Here is a 15647-nt window from a genome sequence, read left to right on the forward strand (position 1 = left end):
TTTCTGACTTCAGTTCCTTTCGTCCAGTAAGCGTACATTCACAATGCTCGTCTTTCCCAGTACAAAGTAATGAAATGCACATTTCGTACTGCGTCAATTTCCTGGTAGCTTTCTTCATTACTTTTTTGCGGAGATGTCAATAACATTCACTCACCGCGAAAATAGCAACCGTCCCGACAATGACGGTACACGTTGATAGAGCGACATGATGCAGAGTTGACGCCGCGCTGTAGGTAGCACGTTAATCTTCTATTAATATTTCCGAGTTAAGGCATCATAGAGTTTCTTCAGTAACAAAACTTTTATTTTCGTTTGTGACACTGGCTTTAGCGGCTACCCAGAGAGCACCTGTCGTAATTCAGATTACGGAGCGTGTGAGCTAGTGACTTAGAAGGGAAAGTCCCCAGCGCACTTCCCTTAGATTAAATAGTAAGATGGGTAGCCTGTCAAAAACTGAACACAGATCAAGCATGAGGAAGGGTACTGAACTGTGGAAAAAAAGCAAAAATAGAAATGGTCCTAGATTAACAAGTGCAATACTTAGCGTACACAATGAACTTGAGTGAGTGTCATGGGACGTCCGCCCAAACAAGTGTCACTAACAATAACGAACAAAATGAGATAAAAAGGTGGTCACTATGTTGGAAGAAAAATAGGTAGCTTTGAGAGATGAAACAGTGAAGGCAGCAGAGGATGAAGTAGGTAAAAAAGCCGAGGGCTAGTAGAAATCTTTGGGTAACAGAAGAGATACTGAATTTAATTCATGAAAGGAGAAAATATAAAAACGCAGTAAATGAAGCACACAAAAAGGAATACATACGTCTCAAAAATGAGATCGACAGGAAGTACAAAACGGCTAAGCAGGGATAGCAAGAGGACAGATGTAAGGATGTAGAGGCATATATCACTAGGGGTAATATAGATACTGCCTACAGGAGAAATAAAGAGACCTTTGGAGAAAAGAGTACCACTTGAATGAATATCAAGAGCTCAGATGGAAAACCAGTTCTAAGCAAAGAAGGGAAAGTAGAAATGGAAGGAGTACATAGAGGGTCTATACAAGGGCGACGTACTTGAGGACAATGTTATGGAAATGGAAGGGGACGTAAGTGATGATGAAATGGGAGATGTGAAACTGCATGAAGGATTTGACAGAGCACTGAAAGACCTAAGTCGAAACAAGGCCCCGGGAGTAGACAACATTCCATTAGTACTATTGATAGCCTTGGGAGAGCTAGCTATGACAAAACTCTACCATCTGGTGAGCAAGATGTATGAGACAGGCGAAATACCCTCAGGCTTCAAGACGGATATAATAATTCCAATCCCGAAGAAAACAGATGTTGAAACGTGTGCAAATTAACGGACCATTAGTTTAATAAGTCACCTTTGCAAAATACTTATACGAATTCCTTACAACTCTGCGATCATGGCAAATAAGATCAGAATATCGACATCACTAGAGTGCGATTTTCACTCTGCAGCGGAGTGTGCGCTGATATGAAACTTCCTGGCCGATTAGAGCTGTGTGCCGAGCCGAGATTCGAACTCGGGACCCTTTGCCTTTCGCGTGCAAGTGCTTCTGTGAAGTCTGGAAGGTAGGAGAGGAGGTACTGGCAGAACTGAAGCTGTGAGGCCGGTCGTGAGTCGTGCTTGGGTAGCTCAGTTGGTAGAGCACTTGCCCGTGAAAAGCAAAGGTCTCGAGTTCGAGTCTCGGTCGGGCATACAGTTTTAATCTGCCAGGAAGTTTCAATTGACATTACGTATCAACTTTTGTCCGGAATGTGCACGACCAAAAGCCTTATATGTGGTTTGTCTTCTCCGTGAGTAGCCGAAGGCCGCGCGGGATTAGCCGAGCGTCTCAGGCGCTGCAGTCGTGGACTGTGCGGCTGGCCCCGGCGGAGGTTCGAGTCCTCCCTCGGGCATGGGTGTGTGTGTTTGTACTTAGGATAATTTAGGTTAAGGAGTGTGTAAGCTTAGGGACTGATGACCTTAGAAGTTAAGTCCCATAAGATGTTTGAACATTTGAAGTAGCCGAAGATTCCACCATCGAAACTTCTGGCTGTCCATCTCGATTCTCAGTAACACCGTTTATATTAAAACGATTAATGACGCTACACTCCAGCGCGTTTTAAACGCGACCAAATAGGGACCCTGTGTCCGTCACGCTAACGGTAACGTCGGTGTAGTCGAACTGGAACATGTGAAATTAGGCATTAAAACTATTTGCGAGTTCGAACTGCGATTCGAAGTACCTGCTGTGGAGTTCATAGCGGCATTCCGCATATAATGTGTTTTTAATGGGGTTCGTCAGATCAATGTTGATCTATGCAGCTGTATTCCGTCTTATCTGACGATCGGTGGATGTTCGACCGTAATCATCTATGATGGACAGCCGTGTACTTCTTCTGGGTGTTGAAAAGAGGGCCACATAAGATCTGAATGTCTGCAGCGAAAGATAACGCAACAACCGGTTGGAGGATCGGTTCTTCCCTCGTCGTCTATGATGCATCCCATCACATAAGCGACGGCATTTAAGACGACGCCGCCTGCCTGCCCAGCGGCTCTCGGAATCATGTGAACAGCTGATGGGCAGTGTTCCGATCCTTTCTGAACAGGTTGTGGACGCGGTGACTGACAATGTGACTTCAGCCATGCCCTCAGTTCCGATGGTTGTTTCGGCTGCGCCCGTGGCCGACGCAGACGTCGAACGTGATTCCTTGATGGACTCGCTGGTTGCGTGACCGGCGCGACTCCCATTTTTGAACACGAGAGGACTGAACCGTGATTTATTTTCAAAGAATATTCATAAGAATTTATTTTATTTACTAGCGATTCATTAAGAACATTAACACATTTAATCACACTATGTAAGCATGGAAGAAGTTTCCAGGGAGTAACTGATGAAATCATAACCAAATTCCTTTTAACAAATGGGAATTTTATTCACTTTAATAGTGCCTTAAAGCATTATAATCAGAAAGCACCCTCTAAATACCAAAGTTACAATTTATTCAGAGGCAGAAAGAAACAAGTTTTGACTGTATGAGCTTCCGGGCAGAGAACTTTGCCGCTCCCTTTTGACATGGCCGTAGTTACGACCGCTCACAACAGCCTCTGAAAGACTACACTGGTGCAAATCTGCAACACACCAGATAACTTTAAACTAAGAGTTTTAACAATTTACACAAGCACACAAACTGTGCACCCCCCGTAGGAGGGATGGAAATGGTACAAAACACTAACAATTAAAATATTAACCTTGCCACCGATGGTGGAAGTTGATTGGAACTTCTAAGAAAAGTCTTACGGTGAAAGGGTGGCAACTTTATGTACTAAAATGATCATTTAAATAAAAGCCCATGAAATGCAAGCTTATATAAAATTCTACAAGGTTGGCCAAACAATAGTTAAGATGCTCTACAGTGCACAGATACCGCTTCTCAAAATCATAGGCAATAATATCAAAGTTTCCAAAGATCAAAACATATTTCAGGTATTAGGCCGTTATACTCCAAGTAATAAATTCGTTAACACACCGAATCCGACAAACATGACAGAGGCAGCTACTAACGTACGGTAGATTGATAGGGAGATTACCGAACAACCCGAACCGCAGGTTGCTCTAACCCGCCCCTACTCCACAAGGGAAAAACGGACCACCCAATTTATAAACAACCACCTTCCCGCGGGTGGGCAAACGGAGAAGAATGGTGGGACGACCCCAAAGCAAAACGGCTGGTGACCTCACCAAGAAAACAAGTAGAATTTAACAAGAGTAAATCAAACAAGATATCAACAATCACTTAACTTCTAATAAACTGCGATTTCTCGAGAAGACCTGGCGCAGCACCCCCAAATCGCTCTCCCGAGCCGTCCGCTGCCAGCCGCTTCAACGGACGCAGGAAGGCGCGCCGATCTGCAGTCTCACGGCGTCGCAGCTCGCGCTGGCCAGACCGATGTCGTAGGTTGACTCCTGTTGCTCTCGTGTCGACCGCGAAGCCACTACCCCTCGCTATACGCTGCGGCCCACTGGACTCATGTGGCGACCTCAGATGCGCCGACGCTCAAGACGGAGAAGTCATCATGTGTCTCAGTGCGCAACCGACCAACCGGTCGATCCAACCGCCAATGACCATTGGCTGAGCAAACTCGAGCAGACCGGCGGCCTAACGCGCAGACTCAGATGCGGGAAGTAAGCCCGACCGGACGACCACTCGCTGAGTTCTCTTCCTGTCGGAGTGGAAAGGCTCTCATTCTGCCGGCTTTAAAGGTTGATCCGAACGACTGACATACTAGCACTCCGAAGATAGACAGACACTAACTGCCTAACAAATGCGGACGAGAGACAGACTAGCAAGCTGGGGACGAGAGACTGAACCAGACCGACTGGCGAGATTTTTTTTTTTATTGTGATTTTTATCACCTTACACAAGGCGGGCTGTCAGCAGCTGAGTACGCCGCTCTTCAGCCTTGAGATTTACAGTAAGTAATGAATAGAGGGGGCACAAAGAATACAATCAAAACGGCGGGCAAAACAATGTAGACACTAAGAAACAAAAAACAGGAAGCTGTTCACGCCTGACGAGAAAACATCATTGACACTAGTTGACACGGCGCACAAAACATGGATGATGGCGACGGTACACGTGAACAGTGGCGGTGTGACGGCGAACAAACACTAAACACAAACGAAGGCACACACACGAGACACTGATGGCGATGACCTCCGGCGCGCGAATGTTCACTGTGCGTGTGCGAGTCTGGGGAGGAGGAGGAAGGGGAGTGGGAGAGCGAGAGGGGAGAGCAGAGATGCCACGGGCAGGGGAGATAGGGGGAGGGAGGAAGGGGGAGGGAAAACCCGGGGGAAGAGGGGTGGAGGGAGAGGACGGGGGAAAAGGAAAGAGAAGGGAAGGGAAGAGAAGGGAGGGAGGGTGCCTAAAGGAAAGGACACCGGAAGTGGGGGGGGGGCAGGGTCAAAGTTGATAGGAGGGGTAGATGGAGGGGAGGAGGACATCATCAGGGAGGGGGAGCTGGTGGAAGCCACCTTGGGAGAGGGTAAGGGGGGTGGAGAGATGGAGACTGGGTGGGACGTGGGAATACAGGCGCGGCAGTGGGCGGGGGTGGGAGAGGATCGAGGAGACGAGCGGGTGAGGAGGATCGAGTTTACGGGAGGTGTACAGGATCCGTATCCTTTCAAGGAAAAGGAGGAGGTGGGGGAAGGGGATGAGATCGTACAGGATCCGCGTGGGGGAGGGGAGACAGATGCGATAGGCGAGGCGGAGAGCATGGCGTTCAAGGATTTGGAGGGATTTATAAAAGGTAGCGGGGGCGGAGATCCAAGCCGGATGGGCATAACAAAGGAGACTGGCGAGCTCAAAGCGCCCCTTAAATGCACGTGAACAGGCAACCTTTCCCACCAGAGGGAGACACCAAAGCTGCGATTGCCATAGCGGCGCCACCGCCAGAAACGGAGGGCGACTGCTTCACACTACGCGCTGCGGAGCGCTCTTCAAAACAGCAATTTTTAACACGGCTCAAGGACGATTGCGTGAACAATACTCCCCTAAACGGCGCGAAACGAGAACCGTACGTGATACCACGGTGATGGAGTCACCGCTGACGCGGAGGGTGAGGATTTTGAAGAAACAGCAGATCCCGTACAGGAGTCCCCGTCGTAAGGGGAGGCTACTTGCTAATGTCACCTTCTGCGCCGTACGATGAGTGGCTGCAGCGCTTGCCACCGAGTACCTTCGCATCTTCACATGAGCGACCTATAGCCATCCACACCGGTAGGAAGTGAATTAAAACTGAACAAAGAGGGGGTGCAGCACAGCCATATGGGTGGGCCTCGGGATTCTGCACCTTTCTACCCTGTCTCCTCCAACCTGAAAAAAATAGAGCGAGAGAGAGAGAGAGAGAGAGAGAGAGAGAGAGACAGAGAGAACTTGTTTTACTTGTTTCAACGCACTGAGAAATTATAGTTAGTTTTCCACTTGAAACACTTGAAAATGGTTCAAATGGCTCTGAGCACTATGGGACCTAACTTCTGAGGTCATCAGTCCCCTAGAACTTAGAACTACTTAAACCTAACTAACCTAAAGACATCACACACATCCATGCCCGAGGCAGGATTCGAACCTGCGACCGTAGCGGTCGCGCGCTTCCAGACTGAAGCGCCTAGAACCGCACGGTCACTACGGCCGGCTGAAACGCTTGAAAACCGCTCTCGAAGTTAAAAGAAAGCAAAAGAAGGAAGTTGGTAGAGCACTTGACAAAAAAAAAAAGAAAAAAAAGTTGATAAAGCAAGTGTCTAGAGAACCAAAGATTTCAGGTAAAAAAAAAGTGGAGCTGTGGATAGCGCGTTAGCCCTTCATTCATGTTTGAAATTAACGAGTGATCGAGTCTCTTCGGAGACAATTTTTTTATTTTCGTTTGTTAATTGTATGTAATATAGGTATTAAGTTATTGTATGTTATTTGTCATACAAAACTGTTTATGTCCAAAACTTTTCAATCAGGCTACAGGCTAGTGCTGTGCGTCGGAGGTAAAACGGGAGATTTCTTCTCTCAGAAAAGTGCTACGGCCACAAATTACGGTCAAAACACCCAGATTCGTGAGTAATTTTATTTAATGAGTGCAGGAGTACGGCGATGTCGTGGTGCACAAACTGTGAAACACGGCATAAATCTTGGGACTCAGTAGGGCCGCTCAGCACTCTCCAAGTACACTCAGCTCTCCTGACAATGCAGGTATAGTTTTTCGTGCCTGCAACATACGCGAGCAGCTTACGAGAGGTAGATTCTGCCATCTACACGACAGGTCTAAACTCGCAGAGTGTGACTATCTGAGACCTTAACCCACTCTCGGACACTGCCGCTCAGATGATTCTCAGCATTGTTTACACGGCACATATTACTCACCTAAGCTCTCTGAGAGTGAAAAAACTCTCGCGTGTATACCTAGCTTTACGCGGTTCCTAGGTATTTTAGGCTGTTTACTTTTTCGAGATATCTGTCGTTAATAGTGTAATCGAAGAGCAGGTGATCTCTTCGCCTGATTATGCGTAGTACGTTACATTTATTTACTTTCAGGATGAATTGCCAGTCTCTGCACCAACTGTCGGTCCTCTGCAACCTTCCTATAATCAACAGCGTCGTCCACGTGGAGCCCTTCGGAGCCTCCAGTGACATCCAATAGGCCATTACCATGAATTGTAACCAGTAGCGCCTCCATAACATTCCCGAAAATATCTTTAGATTTTGTTCCGTTAAGAATGACGTGTCGAGTTCTATCTGCAATGAAACCCTGTGCCGAAACACAATTCCGATTCGATACTCGGTAAGGCCGTATTTTCTTCACTAAACGACAATGCGGAACCGTTAATACGAGTACATTTATCCCACTGTGAGACAAGACGGTCAACGTTTCACAGAATTTGTTCGCGTTTGCCTACCGAACGTTGGTTGCAACCTGACTTGTACCGCCTCGTCCGAAGCAAATCGACAGCCACGAATGTCTTCCTGCAGGGCTCCAAAAATATAGAAGTGGCATTGGGAGGGATCGGACTGCATTTAGGATGTGTAAGAGCTTCCCAGTAAAACTTCAGCAGCGTATTTCAAACAACCTTGGTAACACGTGAGTGGAAATTACCTGTAACAGAATGATGTCGTCCGTCAACATTCCTAGGCGTCTGGACTTGATGGCGCTCTTCAGTCAAGTTTCGCTGGGAGAAATGCCAAAGATATACTGGTCATGTGTAAAATACACTAGCGGTAAGACCCAATAAATCGGTTCTCTGTGCTACAGTAATGGTAATGTTACCGATGACAGTGCCATTAAAATGCAGTTACCAAACACGGTCTTTCGAAATTCCTTCACCAGAGAAGACAAAGTAAATTTTCCAGAATTCGGATCACGAACAACTGCCAACGTGAGTAGCTTAGAAGTTGATACCCAAGGTGTAGCAAAGCAAATTGAGTCACCTAATAAGGACAAGTCTTTCGGTCCAGCCTGCATACCGGTCAGTTCCTTTCAGAGTATGCTGAGGTAATAGCCCCATACTTAGCTATCTTATACAACCGCTCGCTCGACGAAAGGTTCGTACCTAAGGATAGGTAAGCTGCACTCGTTACACCAATACACAGTAAAGAAAATAGAAATTAACCGCTGAATTACAGACGCATATCACCGACGCCGATGTGGAGTAGCATTTTGGAACATGTGCTGTGTTCTAACACCATGAATTACCTCGAAGGAAACGATCTTTTGTCACACAGCACGGATTCAGAAATATCTTTCCTCTGCAACAGAACTGGCTTTTTATTCATACGAAGTAATGAGTGCTATCGAAAGGGGGTCGCAAAATGATTCCATATTTCTGGGTTTACAGGAGGCTTTTGGCACCATTCCTCACAACTGACTTCTAATCAGATTTAGTGCCTATGGAGTAACGTCGCGGTTATGCGACTCGATTCGCGATTTCCTTTCAGGAAGGTCACAGTTCGTAGCAACTGACGGAAAGTCATCGAGTGAAATAGAAGTGATACCTGGCATTCGCGAAACAAGTATTAAGTACTTTCTGCTGTTTCAGACCTGTATAAACGGCTTAGGGGACAACCAGAGAAGCCCTCTTAGATTTTTTGTAGATGACGCTGTCATTTACGGTCTAATAAAGGCATCAGCAGGTCAAGACAACTTTGCAAAACTATGTAGACAAGATACCTGTATGGTGCGAAACGTGCCAATTCACTCCCAACAATAAAAAGTGTGAGGTCATCCACCCGAGTACTAAAAGGAATCCTTCACATTTGGATTATACGATAAACCACATAAATCTGAAAGCTTTCAATTGAATTAAATACCTAGGGATTACAATTACGAACTACTCGAAACTGGAACTGTGACCAAGAAAATCTTCTGAGGAAGGCGAACCAACGGTAGCATTTTATTGGTAGAACACTTACATAACGCAACGGATCTACTAAAGAATCTGTCTGCATTATGCTTATCTGGAGTATTATTACGCGGATGGGATCCTTACTAGGTACGATGGACGAAGAATATTGGAAAAGTTCAAAAAACGGCACCTCTCTTTGCATTATCGCTGAATGGGGGAGAGAGGCTACTGTTTATGATACGAGATTGGAGTGGCAGTCATTAAATCAGAGACCTTATTTCGTTGTGGCGAATGTAGTGGGACGCGAAATTGAAGCGTCACCAATCCACCAATGTCAGCCCAGTTGCAGGTGAATACAGGTTTAATTTAGTTTTTGTTTATGTATTTTTTGTAATATTTGTAATGGTTGTGAATTGTCTAAAGTTTTGTATTTATTTTTTATGTTTCATGTACGGAGAGGGCGGCGCAACGAACGTCGTGCTTCTAAAAATCAAATAATCGAGAATTTGTAATGTTTTGCACAACAATGATATCATAGGAAGTTTAATCTTATTGAAAATGTTAGTTTTGTCTCGTCAAGGCTCAGGTTCACGTCTGTATGTAGGAAGATAATAAACTAGAGAAATCTTCGCTGCCGGGACCAGAGAGAAAATTGCTGGCCACTATACGTCGCTGGTCGACAGCCAAAGAGCAACAGAAGATCCTGAAACCGAGTTGTTGCGTCGTGCTTCTAAAAATCAAATAATCGAGAATTTGTAATGTTTTGTACAACAATGATATCATAGGAAGTTTAATCTTATTGAAAATGTTAGTTTTGTCTCGTCAAGGCTCAGGTTCACGTCTGTATGTAGGAAGATAATAAACTAGTGGATGCTACTAAAGTTGAAATACGTGTTCCGAGGATTTATTTATGAAGAATTATGTGAATGAATTAATAATATATTTGACAAGATTATTGAATTTTGACAGCGTTCATCGCGACTTTGAATCTCAAAAGGTTTATTCAATGTGGTTCTAATATTGATTAAATCAGATAACGTGTATCAATATAATTTCTGAGGAGAAACAAACGACATCTAAAATTGAAAAAGTTTACGCAAACCAATTGGACCGAGTGACGTAATTCTGCACATACGACTCAAATGATGTTTTACAGTTTCGTTCAAGAACCATTCTGAGACAATTTAAAAAGAATATAAATAATTTTTAAGTGGGTTGTAACTGACGTAGGTGACGAAGTCTACACATGGTCATATGTCGAAAGAAAATCATTTATAAGAAACTTACGTCGTTACACTACACCGTGGCGACCGTGACAGGACTTGTGTGCATCTAAGGCACACAGGTACGAAACAAAACATCAAGAGTCCTTCGGAAGTCAACGCGAGTCTTCGTGGAGCCTTCACCAGCCAGCGGCGACTTCGCGGTTGTGGGCAGCTGACGGAGCGCAGCCAAGCAGTACGGTCACGCAGTTATTCTACGAGAAGGCGCATCTGTTGGGCAGCAGCTGAACGCTGCAAACCCCGACAACCTTTTTCTCCTAAACTAACAGGCCCAGTACGTCAGCAGAGGGGCGTTCCTCCGGCTGGTATTAGATGTGTTGCTGAGGGCTTCGCCTGTCAACGGTGGGCCGGGCGTGGTTGCAGCCAGTGACGTCTCCGGTGTTCGACTCAGCGTCCTGCCGGTTGCGGAAGCGGGGTCGCAGCATCTCAGCGGCTGCATCGACGGCTGTTACATCTGCAGCCCACAGCAGCACACTGACCATCGAGAACTACAAATTACAATACTAGTGTCCGGTGAGTCTGTTTCAAGTTGGAAGTGGAGTGTTGTACATAGGGAGTGTGCTTTTACAGGATTGTTGATTACAAGTCAGCGTCTGTAACTAGTTAATATCTTACAATAATGTCGGGAAGTGAAATGTCAGACGAAGAGCAGTCCATGTCCGATAGGAGCATGAGATCCCTTTTTAGGGCGATCGCTAAATTAAAACAATCTAACGGGGATTTTCTAGCTGAATTAAAACAGTGTAACGAAGAATCTGCTGCTAGATTAAAAGAGGAACTAAAACAGGAATTAAAACAGTCTAACGAAGAATGTATGGCTAGATTAAAACAGTCTAACGAAGAATCTATTACTAGATTAAAACAATCTAACGACGAATCTACGGCTAGATTAAAAGAGGAACTTAAAGGGGAGCTAACAGAATTGATAGACAGGTTACAGGAACATCTTAATGAAACCAGTCGAGAATTAAGTGATAAAATAGAGGCTTCTAAAGTTGAAATGCAGGAAAAACTAGTAGGACTTAGTAATAAGATTGCTGGTAATTGTAAAAGGTTAGAAGAACATATCCAGGAATCACGTGAGGAAAAAGCTCGCATGCGAAATGATATTACTGACTTAACCGAGAGACTAGATAATGTCAATATCTTAGTTGTAAATGAAATACAGAAAAATAACGATAAGTTACGAGATCAATTTTCTATGCAAACAGAAACTGTTCGTAGAGAATTATTAGAATCTATTAAAGAGGTTTCTACCAAACCTGTAGAGATTTCTTCAATAGATAATGTGGAATTAGAGATATTAACTCATCGAGTAGAAAAAGATCATACCGAAATAGAAAACATGAAATTTTTAATTACTGAAATATGCAGTAACCTTGAGACTGCCAAAGATAATAACATTGACGAAGGTACAGAGCGTTCACATCGTGAACACAGTGAAGATTCGATATTAGCTAATCGCGTATCCAATACAGAAAAGCGAATACAGGAAATTACTAAACGGTTATCGGAATTAGATAATAATGAAAACATTTCAAGTGGTAGAAGTAATAACGTAATCAGAGACAAAAGTCGCATCGAGTTTGCTAGCTCGGACGACAACAATACGAATAAAGAAATCACGGCAAGCCAATCCGATGCAACTCCGTCTCTGCAATCTAAACAAAATCCAACTATGTCTCTCGCAGAATGTTTGGATGATATAACGTCAAATTCAAATGTAGCAAGTCGATTTCCTGTATTCAAACCAGGAGGCGAACTTCACCCTATAATCATTATAAAAGCTTTTGAAACATCATTATCTCCTTAATGGAGTAATGAAAAACGGATTCAATTTGTAATAGGACATTTAGAAGCAGAAGCTGCGGAATGGACAGTACTGCATAGAACTGAATTTAGGGACTGGGATGATTTTGTTAAGCAGTTTAAACAAAATTATTGGTCAAGAGGAAAACAACAACACTTAACTTTAGAGTTGTTAGACCCTCCTCCATATTTTAAACGGTGGGGAGGTTATAGGAATTATTTCGAATGGCATTTAAACCGTGCTAAATTAATTGAAGAACCAATTATTGAAAGTCACCTAATACGAGTCCTAATTAGTAGGTTACCGTATTATGTAAAGGAAAGAAAAATGTTATTCTACGAATTGTCCATCCGAACGAGAAAAGGAAGATCTTGTGTTAGTACGATCTCATCCTAAAAGTTCGAAGATCAATAAGGAATGTAGAAAATTCTTCTTTATCTTTGAAGGTCCATATTTTGTACATAAGATTGTACATCCCAAAGCGTAACTTCTTATGGAACCTTCATCAGGTGTAATTAAAGGATTATATAGTGTTGATCAAATGAAAACCTTCATTCCTAAATAAGTTAATATTTAATATATGTTACATACGGAAGAGCGTTCATAGTTTATTCATGTGAAGTTTTTCGTGATAGTTACGTGTTATTTTAAAGAAATGACAGGAAGTTTAAACAAGTGCTCTACAATAATCTACCGGTACTTCAACAGGAGAAAGATAAATAAAAGGGGATTTATATGGAAGAAATACTGTTAGTAGGTCAGAAGGAATTTTGTATATTTTATATTTACTGGGATAGTAGGAACCAAAGGGGATGGTTAATAATTTTAGGGACCATGGGCGTCCAAAGCTATATGGCTCACGAGAACATAGCAGAGTGCCTTTAATAGAGATTTGTAATAGTGTTATATAGAACACACCAAACGGGGCTCTCTCGCTTGTTTCTCCTAAATAAATTGCCATTACCCAACAGAGTGTCCGAAGGTAAAGAAGGCCGTGCCGAGATTCTAAAGAAAGGTTTGCTTGATTTCTTCTTGACCTCAGGCATAAATAGGGCACTAGGGAAAAGAATGACGTAAAGTAAATAGTACTATTAGTTATTGTGAGAAACTTATTAGTAATAACATTTTTGGAAAGAATAACTCTAGTAAATGAATAAAACTGAAACTAATCTATCACAATTTGAACGCTCTGTCCTAATGTAACAACGTTAAAGAACGTACTAAATTAAATGAAAAGGAGTAATCTCCATATATTCGGATATGAATTACCATAATAGCACAATTAAGAGTAAATGACAAATAGTCACCACAATATCGTAGTAAAAGGATTAAATCTATCTAAGAGCAAGGACTCTAGATTACGTAAAATGTGAGGAAAATGTATTAACAGTAAAATATTGTATACAGAAAAAGCTTTATTTTCGGTTAAAACCTGACAAACTGCGCTTGTGGGTGGGGTATGTAGTGGGACGCGAAATTGAAGCGTCACCCATCCACCAATGTCAGCCCAGTTGCAGGTGAATATAGGTTTAATTTAGTTTTTGTTTATGTATTTTTTGTAATATTTGTAATGGTTGTGAATTGTCTAAAGTTTTGTATTTATTTTTTATGTTTCATGTACGGAGAGGGCGGCGCAACGAACGGAGACAGCATCTTCGCTGCCGGGACCAGAGAGAAAATTGCTGGCCACTATACGTCGCTGGTCGACAGCCAAAGAGCAACAGAAGATCCTGAAACCGAGTTGTTGCGTCGTGCTTCTAAAAATCAAATAATCGAGAATTTGTAATGTTTTGTACAACAATGATATCATAGGAAGTTTATTCTTATTGAAAATGTTAGTTTTGTCTCGTCAAGGCTCAGGTTCACGTCTGTATGTAGGAAGATAATAAACTAGTGGATGCTACTAAAGTTGAAATACGTGTTCCGAGGATTTATTTATGAAGAATTATGTGAATGAATTAATAATATATTTGACAAGATTATTGAATTTTGACAGCGTTCATCGCGACTTTGAATCTCAAAAGGTTTATTCAATGTGGTTCTAATATCGATTAAATCAGATAACGTGTATCAATATAATTTCTGAGGAGAAACAAACGACATCTAAAATTGAAAAAGTTTACCCAAACCAATTGGCCCGAGTGACGTAATTCTGCGCATACGACTCAAATGATGTTTTATAGTTTCGTTCAAGAACCATTCTGAGACAATTTAAAAAGAATATAAATAATTTTTAAGTGGGTTGTAACTGACGCAGGTGACGAAGTCTACACATGGTCATATGTCGAAAGAAAATCATTTATAAGAAACTTACGTCGTTACACTACACGAAGTATTTTAGAAATTTCAAACTTTTTCCTCAGAATGCGAACATATTTTGTTGACGGTCAGCTACATAAGGATAAATGATCATAACACTAAAACAGAGAAATCAGTGCCCGCATGGAAAGGTTTAAGCGTTCGTTTTTCGCAAGTGCTATCCGAGAATGGAACGGTAGAGAAGTGGAAAGGCAAGGCAGTAACTCAGAGAAAGAAAACAGCAGAATAAAATTAAATGTCAGTGATAAAACTTCCACAGTGAAAGTTTACAACAGCAATCCCACGAACCCTCTGTGAAGCACTGAAGTGTGAATTGCGTAGTAGTCATGTAGATATATATACGCAGAAATATGATTAGTAGTACATATGAGCGCCTCCACTCGCCTTCTTCCCAAGTCAGTCGTGATACTGAAACAGTAAGGTATAGTCAGAGATTTTGAAATATTGTTCCCAGTTTCAATATGCACTAAGAACAAGAAGCTGCAAGAGAGTATCAATATGCCTACAACAGCAAACAACAGAGATCGGAGGGCGAGAAATCGGCAAGAACTTGTACGCTGGACATTGTAGGTCATCATTCAGTTCACAAGAATCCATATCAACCAAGAGCTCAGAAATGAATCAACACTTACAGTGTAGCCGGCCGGTGTGGTCGAGTGGTTCTAGGCACTTCAGTCTGGAACCGCGCGACCGCTACGGTCGCAGGTTCGAATCCTGCCTCGGGCATGGTTGCGTTTGATGCCCTTAGGTTAGTTACGTTTAAGTAGTTCTAAGTTATAGGGGACTGATGACCTCAGATGTTAAGTCCCATAGCGCACAGAGCCCTTTCTGAACACTTTCAGTGTAATATTAAAGCAGTTGACCAAGGTCCTTGGTATATAGGTGAAACACGTCTGGCTGTAGTCAGCCTGATGTTTCATTCTCAGTAAGCACTTCAATTAATTCTGTAATGTCATATGCAGTTTTTCTGTCGTTAAAGTGATGCAGGCACAATGTAGATTTGATTCGTATATGGGGTACAAATGATGACGGATGAGGTCACTCTTTCCTATTTTGTAATGTTTCATGCTGAGCTACTATTTAGTTACTGATCGTAGCGGCTGATGAAGGTGATTCCATTATGCCACCCACGCACAGACCAACGAGCTGGCCAATCCTCCCGCCGAGCAGGTCGCCAATCAGTCTGATTGTGTGTGAGCACATTGCGACTATGGGGCAAATCATATCTGCCCCCAGACGTGTGGGAGCTTTCTCCATACCAAAACATAAGGGGAAAAAGCGGGGGGGGGGGGGGGGGGGGGGGAGAGTGCGGGCTGGCATGTAGCGATCGGGGATT

The sequence above is a fragment of the Schistocerca serialis genome, chromosome 1, assembly GCF_023864345.2.
Source record: "Schistocerca serialis cubense isolate TAMUIC-IGC-003099 chromosome 1, iqSchSeri2.2, whole genome shotgun sequence".
NCBI classification, from domain to species: Eukaryota; Metazoa; Arthropoda; class Insecta; order Orthoptera; family Acrididae; genus Schistocerca; species Schistocerca serialis.